Raw genomic sequence first — 8,503 nt, forward strand, 5'->3', positions numbered from 1 at the left:
AGCCTAACTGGTCACGTAGCCCCTCACTCCTTAGTCCCATCCTGGTGATCCGGTCGGGGACAACGGTGGTTGAGGTATGCGCGGGGCCAGAATCTGCCGACGTAGAACACTAGATATACCCCTACGTTCCCTTCCTATAAGGTGTTTGCATGTCAAGGGGGACTCCTGAGCATCGTGACTCAGGAGCCTAACTAGTTACATAGCCCCTCACTCCTTGGTCCCATCTTGGTCATCCGGTCGGGGCCAACGGCGGCTGAGGTATGCGCGGGGCCGGGCCCTGCCGACGTAGAATGTAAAGCAAATAGGAAGAAAACTACAAAATCTTGAAGCAAATATTACAACCATAATTGTCTTCACAATACCAGACGCAAGTTTAAACACCTCCACGAGGCATGGTGCACATTGCAGGAATTAAGCAGGAAAGAAGTCGTAAGTTAGTCATCCTTGGACACCGCCGTCGCCCGCCAGGGACTCCACTCCCCTGGTGGCGTCGCCTTCACCTGTACCACCACCCGAGGCCACAGGATCAGTAGCACTGCCTGCCATTGGCACAGGATTGAAGGCGCGGAACTTCTCCAGCAAGGCCTCCACCTGGCCCTTCATGGCTTCGGCAGCAGCGGCGTAGCACTCGCCATCCACAGGCTCCAGCAGCTCATCAGGATTGGTGTTAGGGTCATGGAGGTGGAGGTGGCTGAAGACACGCGTCAGTGCAGTGGAAGAAAGGAAGCGAGCTTCTTCCTCTGCCATGGGGCCGATGCCACTCACGACTTCCTCAAGTGCCTTGACCAAGTAAGGAAGCAGCTGGGCGGGGCTGTCCTCATTGGTTGTCAGCGGCTTCTCCAGGCCCTTCTCATAGAGTGCCTGCAGCGCCACGCGAGACCTCTCCTCGAGGAGTGCAAAGGCCGCGCGGTCCTCGGCCAGGAACTTCGCCTTGACATCGAGTTCGGCCTCCTCCACCCTCACCTTCTGCTCCAGCTCTTCCAGCCGGTCGCGCTCAGCGGCTTGCACCTCCGCCGACCATGCTAGCTCGGCGTCGCGACCCCTGACAGCATCCTCCTGAGCCTTTATTCTCTCCTCCTCCGCCTGGCGGCCACGAGCCTCTTCGGCGCGCTTGTCGCACAAATCCTTCAGCTCGGCCTCCAGTGCCCTGCAGCGGTCCTAGGCGGCTGTGGCATCCTTCAGCGCCACCTCACGAGCGGCTGCGGCTTGGGTGGCGGCCTGCTTCTCCTTCTCAGAGGCTGCCGTACCCGCCTTAGCACCGCTTGGTCAGAGGCATCAGAGTGAAGCCAGCCAGAAACCAGCTCTAGACGCCCGGCTACCAGATGGGAGTCGGTGCACTGGAGGTCTTTTCGCAGCTGGGCCATCTCGGAAAGGGCACGTTCCAAGACATCGGGGGAGCCATAAGGTCCTAGAACCAGCAGCGCAGCAAAAGGAGGAGGCGGCAGCGTAGCCATTGTCGGCATTCTAGGAACAGAGGTCCCCAGACTTGCCTGCCTACGGCCTGCGGCGTGGCTCAAGGGGTGGCCCAGTATGGCCCATCTTCATCAACTCAAGCTCAAGACCCTCGCGAGGGGCCAAGCCTCGTGGGGCGGATGACGCAAGGCTTCCTCGGGAGCGGCCTCACCAGGCAGGCTTGCGAGGAGGCACAGAGATCAAGGCAAGGGTACCTCGCGAGGTGCTTGTGACGCAAGCCATGACGATCGAGACCAAGCGGGCGCCAGGCAGGTGCCGACCTGCACAGTGTCCTTGTTTCCTCTTTGGTTCAAAGGGGGCAAGCACAGCACGGAGTACCGAGGCATCAAGCAAAGGTTACCATTTCGATGCAACGTGACCAAGACCAGCAGAGTGCAGGACGAAGGTCACCGTGGAGCCCAAGACGGCGTCATCGCCAATGCTTTAGCAGCTGAAGACCAACTTTAGTCAGGATAACTTGTACTAGATGTTCCCCTTCAAAATGGTTGTTGTTGGCGCCCTTCCCACTCAATATTTGGGAAGAGGACCAAGGCCTCTATAAATAGAGATAGCCACCACAGTAGAAGGGGAGGGTTATCATGAGGATCGGACCGAGTTCTCATCAGATCCAGAGGCGATGGAACTCACCCAAGTAGTTCACCGCACCAGCCCAAGAACACCTCTTGCGAGGCTATTCTTCCCCTTGTACTGTTCATGATGAGCCCCTGAGGCAATCCACCACACCACACACCAGAGTAGGGTATTACACCACAACGGTGTCCTGAACTAGTATAAATCTTGTGTCTCTCGTGTTGTTCATTTTGTAGCTTAGATTCTCAGCGAGGCGTTCGGGCGTGGATTGGTAGGGGAAAGATCTTCGCGTGCACCCCAGAGTTCGAACCTTAAGGCTTTTGCCAGAACCCCACATCCGACATTTGGCGCGCCAGGTAGGGGTGCGCCCGAATCTTTCTTCCGCTGTTCCGCGTTCGATCGTTCGTCGTGTCCATGGCTGACGCTGGCCGGGCTCGTGACGAGCGTCGGGCTACTCTCTCCGCCCACGTCGCCCAGACGGCTCCCGTCGGTGGGCCTCCCTGTCATTCCCCATCGCCTGCTGCCCACGCCGCCACTGGCCCGGCAGGGAACGAGCAGCAGGCGTCATCGCTACATCCCTCGGTGCGGCGGGAAGGCCGCACCACCACCCCGTCGCTGACTCCAGTTGGTTCGTCGTCGCACGCCCATCGCGCTCCCACGTACGCGCACGCTGCATTGCTCCTGGCACGTGAGCTCCTGCACTACCGTCCCGTCGACGACCTCTATAAGGAGTGGCTCGCTCGCATCACCGAGCTTGCCGGCGCCGCAGGGGGCTCCCCTGCGCCGTCCCTCTTGCTGCCTCGCCCTCCGTCCTACGTGGGCGATGCAGCTCAGGAGGTGCCTCCGCCACCTCATCCCCAAGAAGGTGCCCTGGCTCCAAGGCGTGTGGACCTTGGACGAGACCCACCACGTCTAGCGCCCGCATGACAAGAAAGGAGTTGCCGAGAAATCCCTCGTCTCCAAGAAGGTGCTCGCGTGCTCCCTGCACCGGCACGCCATGACCGCATGCCCGCGCCAGCAGGTCAAGATCCCGCATTGCCCATGGCGGCGGCGCGCGGGAATCCCCAGGAGCAAGCCCCGTGTTAGAAAAGAGCTTCGGTGGCCATAGCAGGCTGTCGCGCCTTCACCACCGAGCTACGCAGTGTTGCCTGGCCGGGCAAGTTCAAGCCGGATCTGCCTCCTCGCTACGACAGCACTGCCGACCTCGCGGAGTTCCTGATGCTCTATGAGCCGGGCATCAAAGCGGCCAACGGAGACGAAAAGGTCATGGCGAACTGGTTTCCCATGGCGCTCAAGGACGGTGCCCGCACCTGGCTCCTGGACCTGCCTCCTGGCACGTTCTCCTCCTGGGACAAGATGTGCACCCGCTTCATCGCCAACTTCCAAGGCACTCACGACCGCCCTCCTGCCGTGGGTGACCTGCGCTACATCAAGCAGCAACCCAGAGAGACCCTGCAGAAGTACATCTAGGGCTTCAACAACGCTCGCCTCAAGATTCCCAGGGTGACCGAGGAGGCTATCATCTCAGCATTCTCCGCCGGCGTCCGTGACGTCAAGATGAAGGAGGAGCTGGCGATCCACGAAGATTTGTGCACGTCTCTGGAGCTGTTCAACCTGGCGACCAAGTGCGCAAGAGCTAAGGAGGGATGCCTCTCCTTTCTCAAGCTCCCAACCGCTGATCCTGAAGATAAGAAAGCCAAGGCCAAGGACGTGAAGTGCAAAGGAGAAGTTGTGCTCGTAGCAGAGCCAGATAGGAAGCGTGGCAGGGACCAGCCGGAGTCGTCAAAGGGCAGTCGGTACTGCGTGTACCACGACCTCCACACCCACAACACCAACGAATGCCAAGAGCTCAGGGCCGTGGGAGAAGGACGTGCCAGTCGACGCCCCAAGCGCAACGATCGATGCTATGGGCGAGGAGGAGGAAAAGGTGGAGGACGATGGGACGACCGTGGCCCTCGCCAAGGGTGGCGTGACCGACCTCGCGAGGACCGCTAGCAGGACCAGCCTCGCGAGGGGGCTTGGAGGGATTAGCCTCGTGAGGATCACCCGCAAGGCAACGCAGGCCTTCCTCCTCTGCCACCACCGCCAAGAAGGAATGACGACCATCATCACGACGAGGGGGCTGGGGGCTTCCAGGAGCCGCGTGCTATCGCTTGCATCTTGGGCGGTGCCCAGGCCCCAGCCTCTCATCGCATCTTCAAGCAGTTTGCTTGCGAGGTGAATGCAGTCCTCCCCAAGCTTGAGGCCACGCGCCCTCTCAGGTGGTCCACGTGTGCCATCACGTTCATCTCGGCGGATCAACTCAAGTGTGCGGCAACAGCCGGTGTCCTTCCAGTGCTCTGTTCCCCAGTCATCAGCAATGTGCACGTCACCAGGACCCTCATCGATGGCGGCACAGGACTCAATGTTCTGTCCGTCGAGATGTTTAACAATCTCCAAGTGCTATATGACCAGCTTCAACCGACCAAGCCTTTCTCAGGAGTCACTGATGGTTCCACCACCCCGATAGGGCAGGTCCACCTCCCTGTCACCTTTGGACAGTGCAAGAACTATTGTACCAAGCTCATCGACTTTGATGTTTCCCACATTCCCCTGCCGTACAATGCCATCCTCGGATATCCAGCCCTGGCCAAGTTCATGGTAGTGACTCACCATGGCTACAATGTCCTCAAGATGCCAGGAAGCAGCGGAGTCATCATAGTGCCCTGTGAAGAGAAGGATGCGGTGTGCTCTCTCGAGCATGCCTTCCAAGCCGCATCAATTGAGGACCCAGACAGCAAGAGCGGGAACCTTCCCGAGGTAGCTCCCAAGAAGAAGAAGACATCACCCAGCTCAAGGCCTCAGGAGGCAGGCACCTCCAGAGGCACCGCGCCAGGACCTGCACCCGTCCAAGGGCGCCTCCCTTCGTCACATTGGAAGGCGCACCCGACGCCCTCCACGGGCAAGGCTCAGGGGCTCTCTCCTGGAGGGTCACTGACTTTGCCAAGATCATGAGGGAGGTGCTCGGGCACCACTTGGAGACGTGCTTCGCGGCACGTTTCCCTCAGAAAGGCATGAGGCAAGGAGGGCCCAACCCTCAGGAGTTCATCACCAAGGTCACTCAGGAGCTGCAGGAGTCGAGAGTCATGTGCGGCAGCTGCCGCCTACCCGGCATAGCTCCCCATCCAGGCGAGGATGGCGGGCTGCGCGTCTGCATCGACTACCCAGGGCTCAATCGAGTCACATCTCAGGAGTGCTTTTGGCCTTCACGCATGGGATGCTACGAGGGTCCACCTCACAGCTATGTTCGCATGCCTTTCGGCCTGCCGAACGCAGCTGCTGCTCACCAGCGCCTCATGAGGAGCATTCTGGAGGCTCAGGTGGCCAGGCACCGCGCGTTCCTGGAGGAGATGGAGATGGACCTTGCCGAGCCGCCCAGACCTCCAGAGCCTCCCGAGGCTCAGGGTTCCGAAGGCTCATGAGGATTGGCTTCTTCACCACGCATCGTCAGCTACTCCAACACTCGCCCTGCAATGATATCAGGTGACATCTTTCGAGTTTTATTTCAGCTGGGAGCGCCCTCAGGGCTGCATCACTCCTAGGTCGCATGGGTCTTTCCCCGCTGCATGTATCCGTTTTGCTTATGTCTTTATCTTACCTTGCTGGGGGCGCCCCTCGGGATGCATCATCCCCAAGCCGCTCGGGCCTGACCCAGTGGCATGTGCCTTTCCTGCATCTATCTAAGTTGGTTTGCTTTTTCATGCTTAACCCGCCTGTGATAATCGCTTGCTCGATTGACACCTACCCTTGGAGCCGCTCGCTCTGGCACGATGCTCGTGCATGGGTCCGTCCCTGCAACGTCGACAAATCTGAGTGGTCAAGCTCTGGCCTCGGCAGCCCCGCAAGGCGCTACCTCACCAGGCCCTCAGTGCCCTCATCACCCCCTCGGAGCAACCAATGGCTGGCTGGCAATCGTAATGGCAGTCCCTGTTTTCCTCGTGTTGGTTTACAGGGTCCACCTAAGGAATAGCGTGGGGGGCGTCATGAGCTCTCTCTCTCTTACCCATGTGATCCACTCGCACGTTGAAAGGGGGGCTCCTGAGCATCGCGACTCAGGAGCTCTTACTGGCTCTCTAGATCTCACCCCCTGGCCTTGACCACGGCATCGCGACCTGGCATACCAGCAGCGGCTAAGCTCGCTCGAGGGCCAGGACCTAAGGACGTAGAGCACAAAGGAGAGTGCAGGGAAGAAAGGAGAAGCACCCGAAGGCCTGACCCAGCAACATCCCGGCTGCCGACACGCAGGTCCGGCACCTTGCTAAGGAACGGCTCCAAGCTCCCGAGATAAGTCACGCTCCTGGAAAAGCTAATCAACGCAACACCAAACCCTCACTTAAACGCGGTCCTGTGACGGTGACGCTGCCTTCCTTTCTCTCCCAGCGGTGTCTGCTTGAGCTTTAAGGGGGACCTCCTGAGCATCGCGCCTCAGGGGCTCTTACTGGACCTCGGGCCACTCACATCCTGGCCTTGACCACGGCATCGCGTCCTGGCATACCAGCGACGGTTGAAGCCTGCCTGGGGACCGGGACCTGTCAGTGTAGAGCACCAAGCCCTCGTGAGGTTAGAAAGGGGGAACCGAGCCGAGACAGGACAAGCATCTTTCATCACTTCGTGATAAGGATAATATTAACAAAAGGTGTAGCAGACGTTTCACATGCCCCCACAGGGTATTTCCCTGATTCCTCATAGGGAACAAAAGGTGCTAATCCTAAGGGACGCTAACTACATGTGCCTTCATGGTCGACGCCATCATCAACAGTGGGTCACGAGGGGCCAGCGCCAACCCCATCCAGATTAGCCGCGCCGGCGGCTTGATGCAGCAACTCTGCTCCGGGCGCGATGCGAGCTCGGGGGCTCGTAGCTGTCTTCGCTCATCTCCAAAGTCACGAGAAGCTCAGGAGAGTCGCTGGACCCTCCGGCATCTCTGCTGTTGCCAGAGGAGCTGCTGAGGAAGCGGGTGGCGGGCCTAGCCCTCGCCACTTCGATGCCCCAGTCGCCTTCCCTGGGGCAACACTCCAGTTGGCGTCCTTCTGCGTCGAAGACCTTGAAGAGCATCAAGCAGGCGCCATCGTATTCGAAATAAATCACGAAGGCGCCCCCTGTTCGGCAGACCCGGGCGATCTCACCCCAGCCTCGGGTCATATAGACCTTTCTTGGAGCGATAACCTCAACCTCAGCTCCAATTGCAGGGGTACCGCAGTCGGCGTGCTGTAGCCAGAGCTCGAGAGCCCCCCCCCCCCGATGGCATCTCAAAGGCAAAAGAAGGAGGAAAGCAAATCCAGGAGCTTGGAGGCATGGCGGCATGAAGCACGAGCTCGCGAGAGGAGTCTTTGGCATGGACTCCAGGGGAGACGACACGCACCGCCATGATTCATCGGCGTCGCCGGCAGCGCGGGCGGCGCCGCTCGGCGTCTTCTTCCCTAGGGACCTCCGCCCAGGCGTACAAAGGCAGCGGAAACCCAGGTGGTGGCTGCTCGTACCAAGGCCTCGGCGTCTCCTGCCGAGCGACCTCGTCATGGCGGCCGGGGACTGGCCGCTTCTTCGGCAGGAGCGGGTTGGGCCCCTCTCGGGGGGCCTTTCCTTTCTCCTCGGCTGAGAACCGGCGGATCGATGCCATTGGCGTCAAGATGGAGGAATAGCAAGGAAGAAGGAGCGAAGCAAGAAGAGATGGACTGCGAGGGCTCACGCCACTCCATACTTATAGTCCAGAGGAGGACAACCGTCAGCCTCCATGATCGCAGGTAATCATGACTCATTTATGCATGCAGGGACTCATCAAATCAGGCAGTTGCCGAGGCAGCATGGGAAAGCGGAGACGTCCATGTCCAATCAACCGCCACGCGGCGCCCAAGGCCGCAGGCTGTTGGGGCCTGAGGCGCTCCGCACTTGCCCCTTCACTTCTCTGCTAAGCCAAGTCCAAGCACGCCTTGGGCCCGGGGTCTACTGTCGGCATTCTGGGAACGGGGCTCCCCAGACTTTCCTGCCTGCGGCCTGCGGCGTGGCTCAAGGGGTGGCCCAGTACGGCCCATCTTCATCAACTCAAGCTCAAGACCCTCGCGAGGGGCAAAGCCTCGCGGGGCGGATGACGCAAGGCTTCCTCAGGAGAGGCCTCACATGGCAGGCTCGCGAGGAGGTGGAGAGATCAAGGCAAGGGTACCTCACGAGGTGCTCGTGACGCAAGCCATGACAATCGAGACCAGGCAGGCACCAGGCGAGCGCCAGCCTGCACAGTGTCCTTGTTTCCTCTTTGGTGCAAAGGGGGCAAGCACAGGCACGGAGTAGTGAGGCATCTAGCAAAGGTTACCATTTCGGTGCAACAAGACCAAGACCAGCATAGCGGCAGGACGGAGGTCACCGTGGAGCCCAAGACAGCGTCATTGCCAGTGCTTTAGCAGCCAAAGACCAACTTTAGTCAGGATAA

Source organism: Triticum dicoccoides, chromosome 4B, assembly GCF_002162155.2.
Source record: "Triticum dicoccoides isolate Atlit2015 ecotype Zavitan chromosome 4B, WEW_v2.0, whole genome shotgun sequence".
In the NCBI taxonomy this organism is placed as follows: Eukaryota; Viridiplantae; Streptophyta; class Magnoliopsida; order Poales; family Poaceae; genus Triticum; species Triticum dicoccoides.